At 38.2% G+C, this 8751-nt stretch overlaps 1 protein-coding gene across 1 annotated transcript in view; it reads left to right on the top strand.

Moving 5' to 3' along the window:
* The first annotated feature begins 1578 nt into the window (after positions 1 to 1578).
* The window catches only part of LOC131232510 (sphingoid long-chain bases kinase 1-like), a 51232-nt gene continuing 44059 nt past the window's right edge, over positions 1579 to 8751 (top strand). The window contains exon 1 of the mRNA XM_058228789.1: positions 1579 to 1944. The gene's annotated coding sequence lies outside the window, so the exon portion shown is untranslated. The remainder of the gene's footprint in view (positions 1945 to 8751) is intronic.

Genomic DNA, 8751 nt, shown 5'->3' with positions numbered 1-8751 from the left:
TGCTATATCTTTATGATAATCCAAACCATTCAAAATATTCTATAGTTTATTCTTCTATCTTGGTAAATTTTAATTTTATTGAAACATCGTAACCTTATGATAAACGGTCCTTATATGATTAAATGAGAGCCGTCACTGATTTTTGTCTTTTACTATTCATTTATATTCTGCCAAGTAAAGTTCTAGAATCGTAGAATTATTATTATTTTAGACCATGAACCAAAAACCATTGAAATCATGAAATTGACGGTCAGGATCTCATTCATGTTTGCCACGTATTCAGAATGACATGGAGGCACGAAAAATACCATGCCTCGAGTGGCACCGAATCCGCCGTTCCTTCTAATCCATTGTTACATGGATGGATCATACGAACCTCAACCAGAGTATCATCGACAATATCCTCCAGCCCCGAGTACGGGCAAGGAGGTCCCGTATATGCTGATCCAGACTGTTGATCAAACGGGTATAATCACAGATAGGTTATATACTGAAAATTTTCTAGATCGAAGGCTCACAACCATTAAATACATGCAATTTTAAAGAAATATGTGGACTGTTGCTATATTTTATTCTTAATTTACACGCCATTTATTGATTGGTCAGGATTTTTAAATTAGGATCTTTTTTCAAAAAAATCTCTATTCATGGTTGAGTCCATCACGCCAACCACCTAGATCAACGATGCATATCCCCTGCTTATGCAAACTCAATTGGGAATGGAACCGCGCTTCGCACTAGAGAGAATCGCGGCATACGTGATGCACGGACGAATATGCCATGACATAAGTCAGTTAGATCCACTCATCAACTGGGCCACGAAAATACAATAAAGAAAGGTGGATGGTTAGCAACGGCCTATATTCAACAGATATTTCAGGTTCCAGGACGTGGTTTGGCGGAGGACCCCAACAAAATCCAATTAACTGCTGTTAAAGTTATGTGGCCCCACCAAGATGTTTGTGTTTTATCTAAAATGCCCAGTCTATTTTGACATATCATCATAAAGCATGAGCCCAAAGTGAGACAGATCCATAGCTCAAGAGGACCACACCAAAGACAAGTCCAAAAGTGAGGTAGATCCATATCTCAAGTGGACCACAACATAGAAAACATAGGGGATAATGAGTCCACAGTTGAAACCTTCCTGCGGCCACAATAATGTTTATTCAAATATCAGCTGGACCCAGAAGTTTTCCACAATAAACGTTTAATCTCCACTGTTTCCTGTAGTGTGATCCACTTGAGCACAGGATCTGCCTCATTTTTTGTCTCAGCTCATAAAATTAGCTGTCAAAATAGATGGACGGTGTGGATAAAACATATACATCATGGTGGGGCCATGGAGCTTTGACACCAGCTCGCCGGCTAGTGCTTGGGTCACCAGCCAAATCGCATTCCAGGCTCCCCCATCCTGGAATTAGCAACCGGGTTCATACCCTGGTTCTCTCACACGTGTAAAGCATTTGCATACGTAATGTCTCCATGCGCGAATCGCTATAGAATTTCAGTGGCCAACTTAAAATTACAATAATACCCCCATCTCTCTGTACGCCTCATAAGTCTACACAGTCCTCCCACACCTATTTCTTCTTACTTAGGCCTATCATGGCGCCATCCCAAAACGTCTTCTTCTCCTCTTCCTAGAATTTATAAAAAATAAAAAGAAGGAAAAAACCAGAAAAGAAAAAATAAAAAATACCCAAACTGTCCCTTTCTCATCGCCTCTTCGTGTCCGACACGCCTTATTTAATTTCTCCCCCTTTTACCCTCTCATCGTTTTTATCCTCTCTCTCTCTCTCTCTCTCTCTCTCTCTCTCTCTAAACTAGGGTTTCTGGGGCTCGTTGAGGCGATCTGGATTCCACGTTTATGTGTTAGGGTTCGCGATCTTCGCCCGGATTTCGATCGCTGTTTCGTGTCGGATTTGGTGGAATCTGCTGCAGGTTCGTAATACCTCTTTTCTGCTTCCTTTTTTTTTCTTCTCTTTCTCTAGTGACGCGATTCAGGCTTACGAGAGCGAATTTAGGTTTTCTGTTGATCTGATCTTTCCTTCTCTCTCTCTCTCTTTCACTCGATCTTCGATTTCGTGTTTTGTTTTTGTCATTTTGCTTCTGAATTTGTTGTGAAATTTCAGGCTGCTAGAAGTTGAAATTGATGGCCTGCAGCTCCTCATATGCTGTTCTCTTTGCTTCACTGTGCATTTGTTTCTTCTATTAGTATTGCTTTTCTGTGCTTGTTATTGATGGAAATATTTTATTTATTTTTATTAGAATGCTGTGGGATGCAATCAAATAGCCATTGTATTGCATTTCCAAGCTGCAAAATTTTCGTCCAAGGAACTTCCGTGTAATTAAGGGGTCGTTTGGATGGTGTTAAATGGTTTACGTTGTAAATGATTTACTATTAAATCACTTTAAGGCTGTAAATGATTTACAGCCTGTCTGTTTGGCTTTAAGTTGTAAATTTTTTACTAGTAAATCATTTATAGTGTTTGGATAGCCTGTAAATGGTAAATGAAATCTACTTTATAGGCTTTCATTCAAAAATTTTGAACCTTTGTCATCTCCTCATTTACTAGTAAATGAAAACTCACCTTTTTGCTGGTAAATGAGAAGGGGGCTTTGCTAGTAAATCATTTACAAGTAATAAATGATTTATTAGCAAATTAGAGCATCCAAACACAAGCAGTAAATGATTTGCCAGTAAATCATTCACTACTTTGCACCATTTACCACCATCCAAACGCCCCGACCCCTAAGTTTTCTTTTGAAAGCGGAATATTCAAGTGATTCTTATCTTGGTTCTTTGTATTTTTCCCTTTTTTTTTTCCCTGGCATTAGCTCAGGAACTGGAATTGTCGAAATCTTTCAAAATTCTAATATCTATTAGTTTGTCAAAACTGTATTGTAAGTTCTTAAGGGTGCATTTGGTTGTACTCCAAATCCCAATTCTTCCTGAAAATTTGGCTTGTTGGATGATACCCAAATTCCTCCCTTATCTGATTTGCAACTCCTGATGCTCCATTTCACCTCCTACCCATTGATTTTTTTTAGTTTTATTTTTAATTTTTAATTTTTAATTTTTTTTGGGGGATTGTCTGTTGGGTGGGAGCATAGAACCACTCCCACTTAGCTAGGGACTATTGAGAGTTAGAGAAGCAAGGGTTTTGTGAGAGGAATGATGGATGGTGAGAGATGGAAGCTGGCATTGGAAGCTGAATAATTATGTTGCCAATATTGTATTCACCACCACCAAAGCATTATCCCAGCTAATTGGTGTTGGCTGCCTGAACCCTATTCACCATTGCACTCCATCGAGCACTCATCACGTCTTTCCTTACAACCTTCCCCCCACGTCCTTTCAGGCATTCCCCTTACCATTCTAGAGCCTTCAACATTGCGGAGTTTGAAATTGTTAAAATTTTATTTAACCAATAATGATTTTAAAGAAAGGGAAGATGCAGTTATCCATTAAAGCAATGAATAATGATCACCACAAAGCATGGGTTTCCTATGGATTGCACAGTAGCGCTGCATAACTGTCTCTTGCTATTGAGGGGTGAGAGGAATGATGTCTGGTGAGATATGGGAGAGATGGAAGTTGTTATGCTGCTTTCTTTTTGTTGGACTGCAAGAGTACAGTTCGTGTTTAGCTCTGAAAGTACAAACCCTCTTTATTCTTCTGACAACAGCTTCTCACTCTTCAAATCATATTTAGTTCTCCTTTACATGAGACAGAGGAGGTTAGTCATTCAACTCCAACACACACACACACACAAACATATTTGTGCTCTTTCCAAATACCCCAAAATATCATGTGGGATAGAAGTCTTCAAAGAATTTCATTCAAACAAGGTTTGTAATTGGGATGGGTGACAAAATTCTCTTTTGGGAAGATCTTTGGGTGGTTGGAGTACTAGTCGAGCGGTTATGAAATCCTTGGTTGATAGATTGGTTTTGTAATCTCTGCTTTGTAAGGAATCTATGGTATTTTGTTAGACAAAGTGTGGAATGTAGTATTGGAATGCTTAATCTCATTCATGTCCCTTAGAACTAGAGTGGACCCATGTATATGGGCTCATGATTGCCTATGGGGTCGTTTGGATGCCTGTAAAATTTGAAGTTGTAAATTCTTTACACTTGAAGCTCTTTTCAAGTTTGTAGTGTTTGGATGCCTATAAAATTCATTAATTGTAAAGGGTTTACAAGTAAAGACATTACATGGGTTGTTTGGATGCCTGTAGTATTCTATAAACACTTTACAGGGTGTAACAACTTTACAAGCTATAAGGGCTTTTAGAATCCTGGCATTTTGCTGTATTTCAGATTATAGGTAATCCGATTATAATCTTAACAACCCCCTCTCCCATTTTTCTGAATTCTTCAAAAGAGGCTTGTAGCTAAGAGCCCCCCCTGTTTGTAGCTAGCAGCTACTTGTATACACTTTACAGCTTAAAGCCAAACAGGACAAACTTGTAACACTTCACACCTGAAAAGAATTTAAGGTATGAAGTGTTTACATCTTAAAATTTTACATGCATCCAAACTACCACTTATAGTCCGCCCTGTTTGGCTTTACGTTGTAAAGTGTTTACTTGTAGCTGCTAGTTGTAACTTGTAAGAAAGAGAGAAAATATCTTGAACAATTAAAAAAAATGATGTTGGACCTGTCAGCACTTAACACTTGAAAAGAGTTTTAGGCGTAAAGTGTTTACATCTTAAAATTTTATATGCATCTAAACTACTTCTTATATAGTTTGTCCTATTTGGCTTTAAGTGGTAAAGTGTTTACAGGTAGCTGGTAGCTCCAAGGAAGAAAGAAATATCTTGAAGAATTTAAAAAAAAACATGTTGGGCTTGAATTGGATTACTTGTAATTTGAAACACAACAAAATGTCAAGATTTTAAAAGTCTTTGTAACCTATAAGGTGTTTACATAATTACAAGCAATTATTGACGTCCAAATAGTCCTTGTAATGTCTTTACTTGTAAACCCTTTACAATTAAATGATTTTGCGGGCATCGAAAAGATACTAAGGATTTGCAGAACATGTTGTGTTTGGGGAATAAATCTAAACCTTCGTGTTCTAAATTGTGGGGTAGATTTGCTCCTCCACATGTGGAAGTTTTTGTTGGACAACCTAGCAAATAAGATTTGAACATTGGACCACCTGCAAAGGAGGAATTTTCTCTCCCTACATGCATTATTTGCTGGAAAGATGAGTAATCAGTGAATCCCCATTTTTCTCCACTATGAGGCGGCTTGGGAAATTTGGACTACTGTCTTTAATCTTTTCAGCATATGTTGGGTTCTTCCTTCTTGGGTTTCAAATCTCATGGAGGGCCATGTGAGTGGTCTGATTAAGCTAAGAGGTAGTCATTTTTGTGTCGGTCTCTTCCATTGGCAATAACACGGGGTTCTGAAAAAAAAGATATTGGAGAATTTTGGCAGCATATTCAGATTTGTTCCTAAGCTTTCCAAGTATACACAGTTTCTCCTTGTGAGTTGGCCAGTTGGGTGACCTAATCGAAGGACTTTAGAGGCATAAAAATTGTAGCCCTTCAAAGTTGGTTGGACTTGAGTGATTCAAGATGATGTAGCTCCCACTTAGGAAAATGATTTCCAGGTCTCTCACTTCATTGGGCTGGCGGAAGCTTAATTTTGACTGGTAGCTCCTTGGGTAACCCTGGATTATTTAGAGCTGGAGATGATTTGTAACCACCAAGGGGAAATTAAGCTATTGTTCTAAGGCCCTTATCTCTTTGGCAATGCTCCATGTTGTGGATTTGATGGCAATCAAAGTGTTCTTAGAAAGATTTAATGGCCCTCTTGTCATGGAAGGAGATTCTAGTATTTCTATCGCATGTGCAGCCGAGAAGGTTTGGAGCCTTGGAAGAGGGCTTTCATCGTAAATAATATTATGAAAAGGTGTTCGACTTTGAGGGTAATGTTTATTTATTTTCCCAGGGAAGCAAATTCCATTGCAAACGTTGCTGTAATGGAAGGCTTCTTGGAACAGTCTGATTGTTGGTCCTTCCATCCATTGTCTTAATGGACATCTGTATCTTTAATAAAACATTTACTTTCATTGAACACAAACTCCAAAGTTTGGAGCCCTGTTTTGCATGGCCCTGACTCAGGCCAGCTCTGCCATTGAGCTTAGCAAACTCCAAGGTATCTCGAAAAGATGAAGAAAGGACTAGATTTCCTGAGCTGCTTCAAAATGAGTAATAAATGGTCCAAGGAGTACGCTTCTCTCTAGCACAAAGAAATGGTACTGTTCTGATCTTTTTCGAAGTACTAGATTAGAAAACCATTATAAACACGAAGACTGATACTCTTGATTCTTGAACAATACAAAGCTGCATTAAGATTGCAATGTAGAATGCTCTTAAAAGATATATACAGTGGATTATATGGGAAGATGGCTCTTTCTTCATCAGGGTTGCACTCATTCAGTTACTCTTGCAGCTGTAACAAATTGTGGAAGCAGATAGATTGGCAAACAGAATTTGGTGTTCATAAGGATTGAAGGTATTATAGCACATGACATGCAAAAGGAAGCTCAGGCAGTGGCTACATCTCCTCTTAGTTTTGCTTATTAATGAAGGATGACTAGGCTCGTTTATATGAAGGAGAGTTTGTTTAAACAAATTGAATTAATTACTCATAAATCTCAACTTAATAATGTTGGCAACTACAAAATAAGAAAGCGTGATTTTGTCTCAACGTGTGTGCATGTGCCTGTCTGTAAGGATTTTCTAGTTCCTCTTTTTAGTCTCTCGGTCTTCTATAAAACACTGAAAACTATTTTTAACTAGTGAAACTTTATTGTAGCAAATGACCATACGTCGTAGACAGAGGCCACACCATATAGACTTGACCATGTTGGCTGTTCATGCACATGGTAAGCAGGCTCGTGCATAGTGGAAGAGTACACTAATGTCTAGTGATCTCTTGACAATTCTAGTGATTGTTTGGCATGCGGAATTAAATGGTATTATTAAGTGGGATGGAATTGATATTTTGCAATGATGACATGGTGTCATAGATTGTCTGCTAATCCCATGGTTTTGTAGATATTGTATGTTATGTTTGGATTGTAAATATTGAAAAGTTAAATCCTAGGATTTATTTGAAATCATGTTTGGATTGATATGTAGAATCAGCAAAACCCACCATCCACTTGCTGACACTGTTTGGAAATATCGCAGGCTTTCCTACTATGTTGATTTCAACAAGTTATTTGGACCCCACTGTGATGTATGTGTTATATCCACACTGTCCATCTTGGCATGGGCCAAAAAATGAAGAAGATCAAAAGCTTACATGGACCACACTGAAAAGCAGTAGAGGTAATGATGTCGAGAGTTGAAACCTTCCTAGGACCCACCGTGATGTAATTTTACCTATCAAACCTGTTCATAAGATCAGATAGACTTGGAAGAAGGGAAAACACAAATATCAGCTTGATCCAAAACTTCTGTGGCCCCCAAGAACTTTTCAATGGTAGGCCTTCAATCCCCATTGCTTTATGTGGTGAGGTCCACATGAGATTTTGGTTTGCCTGATCTTTGGTCTCATGCCCCAAAATGATCTGGAAAACTGGATGGATGGTTTGGATATAGTCCATATGTCATGGTGGGACCCACAGAGCTTGCTGACATCAATGTACTTGTTAGTTGGATTGGCACAGTGCATGGGCGGGATGGCTTGCTCCATTTCAAATTTCAAATGGATTTGAAAAGCCTCTGGTTCAAATCCATGTTTCAAATGAATTCTTCATAATCCTCCTCAATACACGGCTCATTTTCTGAAGCATATATAACTCGCAATTGTTAAAGAAAACAAACATGGTGTGGGATTTAATTTGTGGTATTTTCAATTCCATCCCACATAATCCCATCTAATTCCATGCGCCAAACGGCCCCCTAGAGTTCTTTAAGGAGTTTTGTCTCTAGTCATGAGTAGAATAGGTTAGAAGGCTTATAGGGTTCTTGGACCATTGGATGATTACTAAGTGGAACCATTGATGTAAAATATCCAAAAGGTTCATAGGTTTATTTAAGGTTTTTATGAAAGATGGAAAATAAAAAACTTTTTCGAAAAAAGTTAAAGCAAAGAACTTTTTAAAAAACATTTTTTTTTAATAAAAAAAAAAAAAACCAAAAGAGGACACAATCATAGGTATAAGAATTAGTTAAAGCTACCACACGATTGAGCTAAATCCAATCTGAGCGTTATGGGCCTCTTCGCTAGGAGACTTGATGTGATCCTCCAATGCGAATATCCAATTGATCCCAACATAGGTACTCCTAAACAAGTGAACACACACTCCTATTTTTGGTGAAGAGCGATGACAACGACATGCCCAATACTGGATGTTAATCCATCCTAATTCGTCATTGATTCCACACATAATATAACCACAAAACTAATCCCAGGTTGCCCAAACTCGATGAAGTAGTTATGGAATTTTAAGGTACTTGGGAACCATGGAGACAACTGTCCCTTTAGCCATGGTGGCTGGTTTGCCCAGTTTATTATTTTCTCATGGACCCACGAGAGATTCCATTAGGAACCTCTGTAACCCACAAAACATGTTTAATGCATAAATTCCACACGTAATAAAGATACATATTCCATTCAACTAAGTGGTCATCAATGAACAATGATCCATCATGATATAAACCATTGGCTTTACATCAACAAAGTACAAAGTGGTTATGGATGATGAGATCGATGAGAGG

Source organism: Magnolia sinica, chromosome 18 (genome assembly GCF_029962835.1).
Source record: "Magnolia sinica isolate HGM2019 chromosome 18, MsV1, whole genome shotgun sequence".
Lineage (NCBI taxonomy): Eukaryota > Viridiplantae > Streptophyta > Magnoliopsida > Magnoliales > Magnoliaceae > Magnolia > Magnolia sinica.
Note: the sequence above shows the minus strand (reverse complement) of the source record. Positions and strands in the feature narration are given on the sequence as shown.